The sequence below is a fragment of the Mesocricetus auratus genome, unplaced genomic scaffold, assembly GCF_017639785.1.
Source record: "Mesocricetus auratus isolate SY011 unplaced genomic scaffold, BCM_Maur_2.0 Super-Scaffold_6730, whole genome shotgun sequence".
NCBI lineage: Eukaryota > Metazoa > Chordata > Mammalia > Rodentia > Cricetidae > Mesocricetus > Mesocricetus auratus.
Window position 1 is genome coordinate 13,313,405 of NW_024429184.1, and position 16,478 is coordinate 13,329,882.

A 16,478-nucleotide genomic window follows, 5' to 3' on the forward strand; every position below is an offset into this window, starting at 1 on the left:
GGAAAAAAGAAGAGATAGTGCTTGTGCAGCAGCTTATTTCTGGGTTGGGTGTGAGGGGTTGGGGGTGCAGGGTGTAGCAGGAGGGCCAGCTGGACTTTCAGACTCTCCTGTGTCTGTCCATGGTTTGTGCTGGTTGAGCCTGAGTGTGTCCAGCACGGGTGGGAGTCCTGCAGTCCTGTCTTCGCTTGAGCTTATCTTCGTGTTCCGGAAGCCTTCACTGACAGCACTTAGTTCATTCTGGGAGCCAGATGGCCCTCTTCCTTCTCGGGGGTGGTGAGTTTTCCACCGGGGGCATGGCTCCCAAGTGTGTTGGGAAGTCAGCGACGCCCCCGATGAGTGTGCAGTGTAAGGCCTGACTATGTCTGTGGCCATCTCCGCGACGCCAATCGCCCGCTGGAGGGATGCACTCCACAGTTCTCATTTAACAAGCGGAGCCACTGATCCAAAGGGCAAGAACACTTATAGACAACCACACTATGAGTAAGTGGTGGTACTAAACTAAGAGCCAAGGGCGCTGACTTCAGCCAGCTGGCCTCTCTGTCCCCAGACGTCCCTGGTCACCCCCGGTATTCAGTGTTCCCAAAATCAGCTATGCTCTCAGGCAGGCTGAGGACAGCGGATTAGGAGGCCTGCAGGACACCGGCTTGTTTGCAGCCCAACAGCCTTGCCCAGGCTTGTCTGGTGTGACCCTTCCTTCATGCCTCTTTCCACACTGCGGCAGAACCCAGAAGCACACAGTCTGGAAAATTCCACACCGAGAGTGTGAGTGCTCCAGGAGTGATTGTGAAGACGGTGGGGGGTATTTCTGCTTAACGGCCTCAGGGTATCACCCACGCGGGGCTCCTTACACCCAGAGTCAACTGGTGTTCAGCGAGCGTCTGTTAAGGTCAGGTGCTCTCCACCCCAGTACTCCCTGTCAGGTCTGCCGATATCTCTAACCTCATAATTGCAAAAGCCAAGGTTCATGGCACTTAATAAGCTCACAGCCAACAGCAGATGGAGTATCAAGGCCATTGAATCCAGTCCCTTGCGTCCCACACCTCTTTTTTTGCATATAGTCTGACAAGAGCCAAAAACACGGACCTGGGGAAAGAATAGAAAATGCTGGGGTGAGATTCCATTCCTGCTGCTCGATGTGACCTTGGTCAAGATCTGTCACCGTGGGGTCTGTGTCTTCCCATGATTGGGGGTGTGTTAGGCAGGGTGTGTGACCCCCATGGTCCTGGCCCTCACCCCCAGTGTAGGGTGGTAAGACATAGGCCATCCTGGATCTGTGTGACTGCATATCTCTCAGGGGCCAATTGAGCTAACTCCAGGTTGGTGAGTGGCAGAAACAGCAGCTGGCTGTCCCAGAGGGAGGGACATGTGCAGCGTATCCCTGATGTCAGCCTGACACTGAACAATCACTGGCAGGGACATTCTCAGAGTCACCGGCATCCACTCCTTAATGGTTGAGGGAGAAGCCTGTCTGACGGGGGTGGGGCCCCAAAGAGAGCAGTGGTCAGTGAGGAGGCATCCTTCTTATGAGACCATTTGTCATTGGTTAACCTGCAGCCCCCACGCCTTTGTGGTCCCGGGGATGGAAGCAATGGCCATGCCCACATTAGGTAAATGTTCTACTACTGAGCCCTTGGTTTACAATGACGAGGTCTCTCTGTGTAGCTCAGGCTGGTTTTGAACTTGTGAATTTCCTGCCCCAGCCTCCTGAGCTACTGAGCGCTGGAATGACAGGTCTGCACACTGCTTTGTTATTTGTTTGTTTGTTTTTGTTTTGCTTTTAATAAGGCAGCTGCCGTCCTTTGGGTTTTTCTACAAGCAGGTGCTGACTCAAGGGCTGAAAATGGAAGCAGTCTCTTGGGGAGGGATCCCAGGAGAAGGGTGTGAGGGAAGCAGAGAGGGAAGAGAGAGAGCCAAAGGGGGCTGTTACAAAGCAAGTGTCTGTGGGCAGTTACGCTTGGCCCTGCCGGGGTTGTGGAGCTTAGCAGCCTTAGCATGACCCTGTTGTGGGGTGAGGTGGTAAGACACTGATGTTCCCACCGCAGGTCACTCACTGGGGGTGGGGTTGGGCTCTGTCAATTCCCTAGTAAAAGTGCTGGGGATGGGTGCTGGGGCCACCTCAGGGAGATGGCCCAGGCAGAGCAACAGGTGCTGAAGGCTCGAGAGACAGAGCTGCAGATCGCCTGCCTTCTCTTAGCATCAAGGAAACTCTAAGAAACTCTCTTGTCTGTCAAACATGAATGGGTACCACCCTGTCCCCAAAAGACCAAACTGTGCACTAAGGAAAGGGGACTCAGTTGCAGATGCTGACACTCCCCTCTCCAAACCACTTGTCCTGCCTGTCTCGATGCCCTGTGAACTCATCAGTCACAGCAAGAGCTACAGGGACCATTGATACTCCCCCAGCCCCAAGTCACCTTGGCCCCCAGTGCAACTCCTAGAATGGGAAAGGTCTTTACATCTAAGACGTGTAAGATTTTTATGTTCAAGGGAGTAGATGACACGGCAGATATAATATGGGCCTGGACATCAGGATGCCTGGATTAAAATCTTTGTTCATTCAGAGAGAGAGAGAGAGAGAGAGTATGTGTGTGTGTGTGTATGTATGTGTGTGTATAGCTGGGAATTTAACCCCAGGTCTTATGCCTCCTAGACAAGTGCTCTATCACTGGGCTACATTCCTAGTCTCTTGTTTAACCCTCTGTTTGTGGAAGACACAGTAAATGCATGGGGTTGAAGGTGCTTCAGGGAAGCTTTGCCCGCTCCTGGGCGGCTCCCCAGGGCCCTTCCAACATTATCACTCTTGGCTTCAGGCTCATGCCTATCTTCTTGAGATCTGCCAGGACCAGTGCCAGGGTCTTACTGAAGATGAGGAGACACACGGGAGGTAGGAAAGGCTCATGCTGGTCCCTCCAGGGAGATGGCCCAGATGCTGGGGCCTTGTCTACTGCGAACACAGTATAAACTCTGCCAGCAGCAGCTGAGGAAGCTGGATTTAGTCAGCATTAAACTGTATTAAGCTGTGCTGTTTTACAAAGAGAGTGTTTTAGGATAAACATGATGCCAAAGGCATCCTGAGAGCAAGTGGCTTTGTGCTGTCCCAGGCCTACTGCAGAGAGCCAGTCTGCCAGACACCTGCCTGGAACAGGAAACCCAGCTTCAGTCTCTTCCTGTTTCTTCCAGCAGGACACCACCCAGGGCTAAGCATCTGACCCGGGTTGGGCCAATGGGGACACTCCAGCCTCCAGCTACTGGGATTCTTCCAGTCATGTCATGTGACACAAACAAGGCGGGGCACTTTCTTGGGATGCTTTCCACTGGTGGGAAATCCTGGTTGCACAGCTATTGGAAGTCATGTGCTCACCACACAGAAGACCTCTGTAGTGGGACGGAAAGGAGGGAGCTGTTTGAGATGAGACATGAAGGGAACCTTGCTGGTGTCTGAGTCCCCGACCTCAGACCTCTGAAGGCTAGCTCTGTCCCGTGCTTCTTGATTCCTTAACAAAATACTTTGTTTACTTGAACTAGCTTTTGATTTTTATCACTACATGGGATTGATCACCACTTAGTTCAGAGCCGTTGAGCACAGCTCACCCAGCACATCTGGTGCGGAGCAGACCTCAGGGCCCAAGTCTTCACCTAGTGTAGCCCCTTTTCTGATAAACGTCCCTTCAACTCTCGGGGCTCCAAACCCTCTGCCACAAGGTCTAGGCTCAGAGGACAGTGGCATACAGTACAAAAAGCACCTACTTTGTGCTCACTGAAGCCTCCCCTGGGGGCCACGACAAAGCTGTGGGCAGAGTACACACACTTAGCTCCGACAAGAGACAGCCCCATGCCAGTATGGGCGATGGCAGCCCTTCCCTCGACTGCCACCCATGCTCCTTCCAAGAAAAAGACAATTGTCACCTCATGGAACAGCGTGTAGAAGGGGACACTGCCTAGCAAGTAGCACTGTTGTCCCTTCTCATAACAGATGACAAACGTAAGCTGTAGAACAGTTACAGAGCGTGGCTAAAACAAGCTACACAGCCCACACTGCAGAGCTGGGATGTGAACTCAGCCGTCTATACCTAGGCTTTCTCAATCGTTTTATTTTATGTTGTAGAGCTGGTGCCTCCTGTCGCCCATGCTGGTCACACATGCCTGGGCTCGAGCTATCGTCCTGCTACAGCTTTCTGAATAGCCGCCCCTCCAGATGGGAGCCACTGCACAGACATGCATAGACATTTCCTCAGTGTAGGGTATTCTTCTGGAAGCGTGCAGCCGAGTGTTCTCTGGCAATTAGGCCGATCTGGTTTGGGGAGGAAGAGGGTATGACAGGTGTGTTGAGGTTGAAACCAGCAAGTTTGTATTCTGGTTAGAATATTATCTGTGGGTTAAGAGCACACATCTATCAGCCACTTCAAGGCTGCCTATGTGGCTTACACTATCACTTAAGAAAGGGGAGACAATTGTTCTTTGCCGTTCTTGGAGCTGACTGGACGAACGTCATTTCAGGAGGGTCTTCCCACTGCTGCACAGGTTGTGAGGCAAACTCTAGTGTCCCTGGATTGTAAAATTGCTCTGGGAAGGCAAAAGTAGCCGCAGCCTATCAGGGGGCTCCGCTGTGCTGCCTGAATGTGCAGGTGTGTTTCCACATGCAAGTGTTTTTGTGTGCGAGAAGGGCTGTGATTGTTCCTGTGAGAACGGATTCCAGTTGTGAGGAGCTGCCAGCTTGAAGGGGAGCGTTCCGGCCCACTGCCCGTGTTTGGAGTCACTCAGACTTAGCTGAGTACACAGCAGCCAGGAGCCTAATTTCGGCAGCTGACATCAGCAAGCAGCACAAAAATGTAGGTGCAGCCCCCCCTCCTTACTTCTCCCCCTTCCCTTCCAGGGGCTGGAACAGGCCAGGCCCGGCCAACAGGTCTACACACGAAGTATCCACGGAACAAGTGTAGGACAGCTCCAGACACACGTGTGCACCCGTATGTACATACACGTGGCTTTCTGGGGTGCATGTGTGGGAAGGTGTGGACTGTGGCTCCTGGTCGGCTCAGCTCTGACTGACTCTTCCCTCTGAGCTTTGACTGTCCACCTGTGTGATTGGGCAGAACGATGCCCGCCTCCCTACAGAGAGCGAGGTTTGGGAGCTCTCATCTGAGAGCCCTGTGAGACCATTAGCCTCCTGAGTTCATTCCATGAACAGGGATGACGAGACCAAGACGGCAACGGGGCTGCGCCTGGGTCACAGAACAAGTTCAGCACAGGCCGACTAGAACTTGTGCCTCCCGACTCCCAGGAATGAAGTGCCAAGGTGCAAGCCAATCCTGGGAAAACAAGAGCAGATGCTGTCAAGGCGAGCTCCCACTGGCTCCCCTGACCTTCCACGCTCGTGTCATTTTGAGGGCAACACACTCTGCAAACATTCCTCATGAGCGCAGACGCACATGGGTTCTGCCGCAGGGGTCTTTCTTACGGAATATTATCTCAGAGAGACATGCAAAGGATGACGGATGACTCTGGGTTTGCTGAGCCTGTTTACTTTATGACTACAAGTTCATGCGGAGTTCTCAAGGATCCTCTGGCCCGTTTATTGACTCTGCACAAATGCAGCCTTTCCTAAAAGATAAATTACAGAAGATGGAGATATGAAGGCCAGGCAGTGACTCATCTATAAACAGCTAGGCTGGTCCTCCTCTGGGTGCCAGCTCTGCCCACATCTGCCAGTGCAGACCTCAGCTCATCACTTCTTCTCTTGGATGCTCAACTCACTCTTACATCCCACACAGTCATCCATCTGCCAGTCCAGATACTCCTTAAAGACAAGAACTGAAAAGCCCCCATCGCACATCAGGACCCAGCCCAGGGCAGCTGTGGTGAGAATGGGTGTCCAGTAGGATGGTTCCCAGGAGAACTTGGAGTTAAGACATACAGGTCCTCAGCTGCCATTCAGCCTATATGACGTTTCAGGTAGCAAGCTGATGCTTCCTGGCTGATCTAGACCCTCTGCAGAAACCAGGAGGGTTCTCATGTCTGCTGAAACGCAGAGTCCGCCTGGGGACATGGTGACACGTAGATCTCTGTGTTCTGCTCCTGAGGAGACACTGTGGGTCATTCACAGTGTTCTGGGATCCAACCCAGGGTGACAAACACCATAGCCATGAACTCTACCTCTAAGTCACAGCTCTTACACTCTCAGTGATTTGGAGGCAAAAGTTCAGGAGCCTCTGCCTGAGAATCTGGGACTTGGGATGCCTTAGAGACAACATTACTGTACGCTAAAGCCCCAAAGCATTTAACATAGTTGTAGTAATGAGATTTTCCTGTTCTGCCTTGATTCAGATAAGATTTCAAGTGGTAGAGAAAAAAAACCCTGAGGTTTTAAAATTAAAAATTAGTATCCCCAAATATGTTCTATAATGCATATGTACATATCAGAAGGTATTTACAAAATGTTCATAGCTGCACTGTTTACAGCACTCACAGATGCTTAGCAACCCAAGCGTCTTGCAATAGAATGATATGCTGAATGACCAAACTGTATTGAATTCGTCTCTGCAAAAAATTATTTTTATTGTTTTATTATTTATGTATATGATATGTGTCTGTGTGGGGTTTGCACACATAAGCGTGGTGCCTAAAGAGGCCAGAAGAGTACGTCAGAAGGGTCAGAGAGTCTCACTAGCATCCCAGGGAATGGAGAAGGCCAGGCTTAGTGCCCAGTGTGACCATGACAAACAGAATGTGTGGGACGCTGGTGATTCTGGAGGCAGCCAGCCGTCTGGGCTTTTCTCCTCTGCCCCAGCTCCCTTCTTGAGGGCTGGGAGAGGGCCGGCATCAGGTTTCCACCCACGGGTGTCCCCATAAGGACCTCCAGCCGTTCCCTCCAAGGGTGGCCGGGCTCAGCCCAGCCACCGGCAGACTCACTCCGTGGGAGGTTGAGAGTGCCACACCCGGGAACTCCTACTTGCCCAGAGTAGTGTGGGCCAGGGCCCAGGGCCTGAGGAGCCAAGGTCACGATGAGACCCCAGGAGACACCTCCTCTCCCACTGTCTCGCTCTGCTGTGGAACCTGTCTTCAAATCAGCACTCTCCTTTCTCAACAGTCTCTTCCTGCTGCAGCTCTTCCTGCCTCCTGCTCACAGGAGCGTGTTTAACCATGGTCACCCCCTCCCGGAGATGTATGCGTGCGCCTTGTGTTTGGATTGATTGCGGGTCATGAAGTGAGGAGTGAGCAGCCTGGGCACTACTCTTCACTGGAACCCTGCACCTCTAAGCTTCAGTGCTCGTCTCAAGCCTACTATCTGGTTCTGAGCTTCTGTTCCCAGCAGTGGGGTGATGCAACCACCTCTGAGCATGTGTCTGCTCGCTATCAGGTCAGGGAAGGGAGACCCTCCTGCCATGGTTCTTTCATGCATGATGGCTGACATCTTCATTTATACTCAGTGGGATGAAAATGGGATCAGGGCCACAAGTGACAGAACCTTACTTAGTCATCAGGGGCAGAAATAAGGTTTTGCTAAATCAGACAATGGTTTTAAATGCTACAAGTTCATCTTCTGTGCTGTTCGCAGTTATAAAAGCTATAAACATGATGTTACCCCCCTAAAGATGGCATTTCGAAGGCTAGGCTCATGCCTGTAACCGTGCACATGGGAGGCCAAGGCAGGAGGATTGCTGTGAGTTCTGAGCTTAGCACAGTATGAGACTCTGTCTCAACAATACAAAAGAAAACAGAGAGAAGGGTGGAGGGAGGAGCAGGGGAGGGGGAGGGCTGGATTTGAACTCTGGGCTCAAGGGATCCTCCTGCCTCGGTTTTCTTGAGAAACTGATTCTACGTAGCTTGAGAACTTAAACTTTAATGTGCATTGTGAGTGTTTTCATTTCCACTCTGAGCCATGGCTGGTCAATGAGACAGTAGATCAAGTACTGAAGCATGGACTTTGTAGCCACAATGGCCACTTTTTCACTGGGGGTGGGTGGAGAGACACAGGGTGTGTCATCCTAGAATCTTCCCACAGCACAGAGGGGTGTGTCAAGATCAGAGACGATAATAAAATGCAGCAAAGGTATCCAGACTTGATGAGTTTCCAGCATTGCCATTGCTTCAAATAGCATTTAGTGAGTTGTAAATGTAGGTTTTTTATTATTATTATTTTGAGACAGGATCTCATGTAGTCCAGGTTGGCCTTGAACTCATTCAGTAGCCTAGGGTTGCATTTTTGTTTATTAACTTATTCATGTAATTATTTATCTAGAGCAAGTGTGTGTGTGTGTGTGTGTGTGTGTGTGTGTGTACACTAACACTCCCGTATCCCACAGTACATAGGGTGAGATTATAGGGCAGTTCTCTGAACTGGGTTCTCTCTGGCCACCGTGTGGGATCCAAGCGTCCAACTCAGGTTTTCAGGCCCCTGTGTCTCTACTCACTGAGCCGCATTGTGTTCAGTATCAGAGTCAGTATCAGCAACCAACCCTCTAGGCTTAAAACCCTCCGGAGGAGAAGGTTGTGCCCCTGCCCCGCCTCAAGATCCCAGGCCACACACTGCTTGCTCACTTCAGCCTTTGACTGACTGCAGCTTCCCTTCAGGCTCGTGTGAGGGGCTCCAGCTAGGAGCCGAAGTGTCTTGGGGCTCGGTACCAAGCACATTCTCTTGTATAGGTGTGTACTGAAGCCCTCTCCACCCTGCACCCAAGCATCTCCATGACCCCATGCTCTGGGACAGGGACAGATTCTCGACAGTGAGAGCAGCCATTGAGCCTCAGTCCCCATCATCAAGGTGCTTAGGAAAACAGGATGGGAAGGACAGCCCTGAGATGCTCTCGGTAGTCTTTCTTAGGCTGCAAATGTAGGCTCTTGAATTTGCCCTATACGTGATGTCTCTTGGCTTCTCATGGAATGTGCCAGAAGAAAATTTCTACTTTCCCCTAGCTTTGTTTTTTCTATTACAGTATAGATGGTTTCTACTCTGACTAACTCAAATTCATTGTATCTTTTCTTTGCCACATACCGTTTTTGGTTTTCTGGACTCACTCATGCTATGTCACGGCCAATAGAGTTTTCAATTCAGAAACTATGAAGTCATTTAAACAGCATGGTTTTTGTCTCAGTGACTAGTGCTGTTGGACATTTTGCTGTCAAATTTTTCTCCTGTGTGTCCCCTTAAGCACAGAATCAGATCATGAGTGACTACCAGCCCAGGAACTACTGGGATGCCGAGGCCTTTGGCCTTGAGTGTTTTGAGTGAGGACAGCTGTCACTTTTACTCTTTGAGAAGCTTTCCCCGTCAGGTTGTTAAATTCTTCTCTCTGCTGGGGTCAGTGGGCCAACTCCTGAGTCTTTGTTTGCATCTATCCTGAGAAGACAGGAAGTGTCACTAAGCTTATTAGATGGCCTGGGACACCTTCCCACTCTCCAACCTCCCAATACCCTGCCTTTGCACCCCCCACACCCCACACTGCACCCCCATCCCTACACTAGCCCCCCAACACAAACGCTGGGCTTCATTGTAAGGGGGGTTCATACTATGGCTCACAGCTTCCCAAAGGCTCTTCACTTGGAATGTCCCAAGATGTTGGATCAATTATCCTAAGAAGCAAGGGTGACCACATGTGGCTTTATTGAAGTCACCCACCAATGTAGATGACAATACACTTACACAGCGTCAGACTTGACCTCGTGCCGTGTCCTTTAGATGCGTCGCTGACCCCCACAGCCATTGCGGGACAGGCTTGGCATTGCAGTTTTACCCGTGAGTTTGAGCAGATCTTAAAAGACTCTGGATCTTACCCAAACCCCACCGCTAGGCCGGAACAGCCATTGACTGGGATTGGGACATGGCTGCCCAGCTGCATCCAGGCTGGGACACCGGTGCCCAGCTGCATGTGAGGTCTGCGTGACTCGGGCTCCTGAGTTTGGCTCCCTTACATGTTTGCTCATGTTCAAGATGCAGGATATGGGGAAATTTCCTTTAGGAACAATAAAGGAGCAGATGAGCTCACAGGGCCTTTTGTTTGGGATGTACCTGTTTATCTAAGGGACTCTCCTCAAATCACTCATACCGCCTTTGTAACCAGCAAGTAGCTGGGCCACCCTGCGGCTGAGACAGAGGCGTTCCTCACTGTAGTTCATAAGGTCATGATTCAATCTATTGGGATGCCTTGTTACGGGCAAATTAAAGAGGAAGTGACCATTATGGCCATTCTGATGACACCCAGAGGGAGTCTGAGATTTCTGAAGACAGATGGGCTCCGTAAGACACTGTGGTGCTTGAGGGATTCTTCATGGGTGGCCCTTCACAGACGAGGCGCCTAGTCCCAGGTGGCACGCTAGCACAGCTCTGTGATGGGAGTGTGGGTTTGAGTCAGACGGGCTGGAAAACAGACTCGGCTGCTAGTGTGGCCCTGGGTAGTCGCTGAACCTCTATAGCAAAGTCTCCGTGAGTCTTGCTGTGGCTCCTGGCAGAGCCTGCTCTGTGTTGACACTGGCTCTCCCAGCCTTAGGAGTCAGCCCCTTCTTTGGGCTGATGCCTCTGTTTGCCCACATCCCCTTCAGATTCCTTAATATTGGGGGCTTGTCTGCAGGCTCAACAGTGCTGGAGTACAGGCTGCGGAAGGACCTGGAAGGTTCCTCATACCCTCCAGTGACTGACTGTAGTCTCCAGATTCTTGCTCTTGACACGGACAACCTAAGAATGTGACTTCACAGAGCTCCCAGGTGGAACTTACCCACTGTTGCTCCTGGGTGGCCGAGCAGTTCGCTAGGGTAACCCCAAGGGCCTCCTTACCTCGCCATCCTATTCACCCATCTCCAGGCTCCTGGGAGCACTGCCAAATGCGCCACTTTTACTAGACTTCTCCTCCCTAGGGACCTTTAGGGACCTTGAATCAACACGCAGCTGTGGAGTGGCACCGGCCTCACGGTGGACTCCATGTGGGCTTGCTCAGACCCCTGGGCACATCTTTGCTCAGGCTCAAAAGCTACCCTGACTGGCCACTCACTTAAAAATAAACCCAAGCTGGCGGTACACACCTGTTACCCCAGAGCTTGGAGATGGAGGCAGGAAGATCAGAAGATCCAGGTCATTCTCAGCTACACGTAGAGTTTGAAGCCAGCCTGGACTGCCAATCTAACATGAAACAGCCCTGTTTTCAGAAGGTCTTTAAGAAAATCACTTATGTCCCAGCAGGATGGCTCCTGCCACCAAACCTGATGGCCTCAGCTCAATCTCTGGGACCCACATGGTGGAAGGAGAGAATCCACTCCTGCAAATTACCCTCTGACCTCCACACATGAGTCACGGCACAGGCACATACCCACACACAAGCATGCCCCCCCCATGAAATAAACAAATAAAGCAAATATTTAAAAAATAATAATGGAATCATTTAGCTTTGCCTGTAAAGTTTAAACCATTTCCACACACATGGCGTTGTTGCATCATCAATTTGGGAAGAGAGTATAAACCCCCATTTCACTCTGTTAAAAACAAAACCTGGGGCTGGAGAAATGGCTCGTTAAGAGCCCTGACTGATCCTGCAAGGGTCATGAGTTCAGTTCCCAGCACCCACACGGTGGCTCACAACCATCTCTAATGGGATCTGATGCCCTCTTCTGGCACAAAGGTGTACATGCAGATAGCACTCACTCATGCATAAAATAAATCTTTTTTTTAAAAGGAAACCTATTTTTAAAGTAACTTTCCCTATCATAAAAATATATTCTTGGCACGTAAAATCCGGGATGTACAGAAAAATAGGAGCAATATGTTTTTCCCCTCATGGCTCCAAGGCTAGCTTTTAGTCTGTTAGCATTTCTCTTTTCAATCTATTTGGGTATTTGTTCCTGGGCTGTAAACTCAGAGTAATTATTCCCCCCTGATTTTCATAACTACTGGTGCATAGCTACCTGCACTGACCTCCCAGGCCTGTTTCCATTCACGTGTGTCTTTTACACGATGAGCCTGGCAAGACGCTCACGTGACCTGAGAGTGTCGGATGATTGTTATGAGGGGATCAAAGAAAGCCCGGCAGTGCCAAGGCTGGATCTCACCGATGGGGGGGGTGGACACCACGCCCCTGCTGATGAGCATTAGCACACCCTGAGAGGACACACCTCACTTGTAAACCGACTTAGGACTGTAAAACCTGAATCCAATGGATGAGGAGATGGCAGAAGCCAGCAGAGGAATCGCAGCACCACAGGAGTTCTAGGCCAGCCTGGGCAAGACCTTGTGTCAAATTGTCTTTTCCTAAAAATCACCTGTGCTGCCTAAAAATGTCAATGCTGGAGAAAGATGAACATCTGAAAGAATTGTTTTAAAGGGGAGTAAAACATTGTGCAATGGGGTGCAATCTTTATCCTGGATTGGCTTTTGTGGCTGAGGGCAAGGGGCTGGAAGGGATGCTACCAGGAAACCTTTGGAATACACATGATAGGTCGATTAGAAGTATTTTTTTTGTTGTTACCTCTTTAAGTTTTGAAATTATATTTATTTACCTAAGGTGGGGCATGCCGCCACAGTGCACATATGGAGTTCCTTCCTCCCACCACGAGGGTCCCAGGAGTCAAGCTCAGGCCGCCACGCTTGCAGGCAAGTTCCTTTATCCCCGAGACATCTTCCGGGTCCCAGTTGTTGCTTTTCTTGATGTTGGTCCCTAGATTGTGTCTATATAATGAGGGTGGTGTGTGTGTGTGTGTGTGTGTGTGTGTGTGTGTGTGTGTGTGTGTGTATGTGAAGACACTGGCAGACAAGATGTTACAGCTCAAGTGGTTTTGATATTGCATAGAGAAAATGAAGAGGAATGGTCAAAGTGGTAAGGATTGGTGAATCTAAGCCACGGCTACAAAGAAACCCACATTATAGCCTCTTTTATACTTGTTTGATATCATCAGAGGATGCTACAGTGACCTATGCCCACATTTCACCATAGAGACAACTGGGTGGCTGTCTTTTTTAATTCCAGAAGAAAGTGTCATTTCCCTGGCCCAGGTTGGGAGAAGTGGGGACAGCCTCAGCCACACCACCGTGTCCCAGAAACAGGCACAGGCATGGGCTACAAGCTCAGCACGCTGAGTGCAGCCTGGAAGAGAAAGCCTGGAGAGAAGGTTCGGCTGTTCTTGCAGAGGACCTGGGTTCAATTCCCGGGACCCACATGACATCTCACAACTGTCTGTCTGTAATTCCATCCCATGAGATCTGATGCTGTCTTCTGACCTCCATGGGCACTGGACACACATACAGATACAGGCAGTACACTCATATAAATAGATAGATAGATAGATAAATAAATGAAAAGCAAGTGAATGAAAGGGGGAGGAAGAGCATTGGCTCTGGAAGGGTAGGACGGCAGCAGGGACAGGAGAGTCCGTTCCCGCCCCGGAGGAAGCGGGGTTCTTTGTGACCAAGAGCATTCCCTTTGATCCAGTCAGTCAGCTAAGACAAGCAAGCAGTCCAGAAGGCTGCGGAGTGCTGACCAGAGCCAAGGCAGTGACTGCACACAGGACAGCCTGAGGACCGGCTCTCTTCCTGGAGCCAGATGGGGAGCTCACTCCCCAGGACTCAGGGGAGGGGCCCTTCTGGCTGTCCCTCTCCACTCAGATGCGCTAGACACCTGTCCTGGCCCAGTGCTGTGCTGACGTCTTTATATGTGCTTTTAATTTATCCCTCAGAACCCTTTTGACTACTGCCCCTCCCCCTCTTTCACAGACAATTCTTAAGCTAGTCCAATGTGGCCCCTGAGCACCCGTGAGTGTTGAGCAGGGGATGGAACCCCTGAGCAGACTGGTTGGTCTTGGGAGCTGCGACGCCCTCTGGTTGTAACACTGCAGTCAGGGACTCTGCTGCCCCAAGGCCAGCTCTGTAGAGTCACAGCTAAGGCCCACTTGGGGAGAGACGAGTTCTCCCTTCAGTCCCCTACTTCACCCCCCTAGAATTCCTCTCCCACCCACAAGCCTGAGCTGCTCCAAGCCTCACTCTACTCCACTGTCCCCAAACCCATTAGGATTCTTTTCCTAAAGCCATTATGTCATTACGTCTCTCTGCTCTAACAATGTCACACAACTCTAAGGGCTCCACGGTCACTGATGACATCATTCCCTCTGATGACATCACTCCCTGCTAAGATACTTTCAAGGATCCTCAACACACAGTGAAGACCACCTTCCAAGCCTGGCACCCTAGGTCCCCAAGGTGTGACACAGCCAAGTGTTCTCTTCTCTCGCCTCTTTATTTCTCAATACTTACACGTTTCTCCAAACGGAAGTGTCTCACCTGTTCTCCATCCCTCAGAACCTCCTGACCAGCTGTCTTCTCCATGAAACTCTCACTATTTCCCTCCAATCAGAGCTGCTGTTTCTATTCAACGCCACCCTCGTCTTCCTGACACTGACGGTGCTGTGCCTCAATTGGAATGAAGTTGATGCGTCTCTTCTTCTCTTACAGAGTACTTCAGAAGCCACGTGCCAGGCTCCAGGACACGTGGCACTCAACTGAGGTTTCAGCAGGAACAGTGTGCTTTTGGGTTAACCTGGGCTACACAGAGTTTGAAGCCAGCCTGAGTTATCTACAGAGTTCAAGGCCTGACCCAACAGAAGGAAAGAGAAGGCAGTAAGACTTCATCCCACACTCCGAGGAGAGCAGTTTGTCAGTGTCTGTTACTGCAAGAACTAGGAGGAAGCCAGTAGGAATTTTCTCATTGATCAAAACTCCTGACTGGAGGCTTTGTTTTCCAACAGCTGCAGCATTGACATCCTTGTAAGCCTCGGCTGTTATCAGTGGTGGGGAGCAGCCAGGGACTTAGGTGTAACCAAGTCAGGCTGGCTGCTGCATGGAAGGGGTCAGCAGCTGACCCGAGTGATGTCCTCTCAGTGCGTGGTCATCTGGGCTGAGCATACTGCAGGAGCAAAAGCATCTGGACCATTCGGGAGCGTGCGAACACTGGGGGACCTCTCTCAAGTCCATTTCAGCCTCTACCACCTCACTGGCGCTGGGTGACAGCTGTTCGATTCTTTTAGCCTGACTGAGTTTCACTATTTTTAATTTTAATTTTAATTCCATTAAAAAATCACATATGTGGCCTGGTCTGGTTCTGCACGCCTTTTAATCTCAACACTCAAGAGGCAGAGGCAAGCGGATCTCACTGAGTTTGATTTCAGCCTGGTCTGCAGAGTGAGTTCCAGGACAGCCAAGACTATCACAGAGGGAAACTCTGTCTTGAAAAACCACACACACACACACACACACACACACACACACACACACACACACACTCATATATTAGATTGCACAAGTGCTTGTGTGTGCGTGCTGCAAGGTATATGCAGAGGAGGAGAGGACAACATCGGGTGTTGGTCCTAGCCCTCCACCTTGGTTGGGGCAGGCTCTCGCTGGGTGTTACATGCACCAGGCTAGCTGGCCCTCCAGCCACCTGCTCCCCTCTTCAGTCTCTGCTCCCCATTTCCCTGCAGGAGTGTTAGGGTGACGGATGCACACTCTACCACACTTGGACTCTGAAGTTTTGCACGCAGGTCCTTAGGCTTTCAGGGCAAGTGCTTTACCCATCGAGCCTAGTTTAATTATGTTTAATTCTTTTTAATGATTTCTCCGCCTTGGTTCTCTAGGTTGAAGGGAAGGGCTGTACAGTGTCGGGTAGCTTTACTGGTCTTAGAGGAAGGCTTTGGACTTTCTTTCAGCCATTAAGAGCATATCCTGTTGTTTTGGTTTTCGTGATAGGATTCCAGATCATAGCGAACGTGGGTGGGAAGCCTCCTGGGTTGTTTTCTAGTTTATACAACCTGGCAAGAATGAAGCCAGGGAGACAAACATCGGAGAGTGATGTGTAGCTTAAAGAATGTTTACCCAGCCCAGGTAAGAATCATTTGCCAATAAAAGGAGTCCCACAGTCGTCCCCATCAGCATGTCACCCCAAAGAAGGTCAAGTGGCCTTACGAACTCACTAATTCCCTGCATTCCTGATTAAGAGGCGCAGGGGTGGGCGAAGTCAGCGCTGTCACAGCAGCTGGTAGCCAGGAGATTAGGACCAGAGGCCACCAGGGATAATTCAAGCACACCAGCCCTGCTTTTAAAGGCTGACAAACAGAACCTCTCGAAGTATTCCACTCTGGATACAATTTTAAAAATGAAGCTATCAGATAGATTAAAGCCTATAGCCGTTTTTCTAAGACGGTGAGGTTTCCATGGCATGCTGTGGTCTGTCACACGTGTGTCACTAGCCTGGTGGGTCTTCCGGCCAGGCCTCCCGTCTAGTGCAGCCTGTTTGCCGGGGTCGCTTGGGCCTGCAGCTCACCGTCTCTAAAACGGCCTCCTCGTGTGTAAAGCACAGCTCAGAGTTTGGGAGCTGGTCCCTGTTCTTCCCTCACCACATCCTGGAGAACTCTGAGCAGGGGAGAAAAGTAGTGTGACCTTCATTTTACAGCCGAGGCTCGCAGAGAAGAATCCTGGAGTTTCTGAGTGAGTCTGAATGCCCTACCCCTCACAT

The 16,478-nt window shown here is 50.6% G+C and overlaps 2 long non-coding RNA genes across 2 annotated transcripts in view; both read left to right on the plus strand.

Annotated features, from left to right (window-relative positions):
- The window catches only part of LOC110342579, a 62,990-nt gene extending 50,419 nt beyond the window's left edge, over positions 1-12,571 (plus strand). Inside the window, exon 4 of the long non-coding RNA XR_005874235.1 lies at positions 12,483-12,571. This is a non-coding gene — a long non-coding RNA (uncharacterized LOC110342579). The remainder of the gene's footprint in view (positions 1-12,482) is intronic.
- A 1,384-nt stretch (positions 12,572-13,955) lies between these two features.
- On the plus strand, positions 13,956-15,055 carry LOC121138935. Its single transcript, XR_005875797.1, has 2 exons — positions 13,956-14,170; positions 14,423-15,055. It is a non-coding gene; the product is annotated as an uncharacterized LOC121138935 (long non-coding RNA).
- Positions 15,056-16,478: the final 1,423 nt, after the last annotated feature.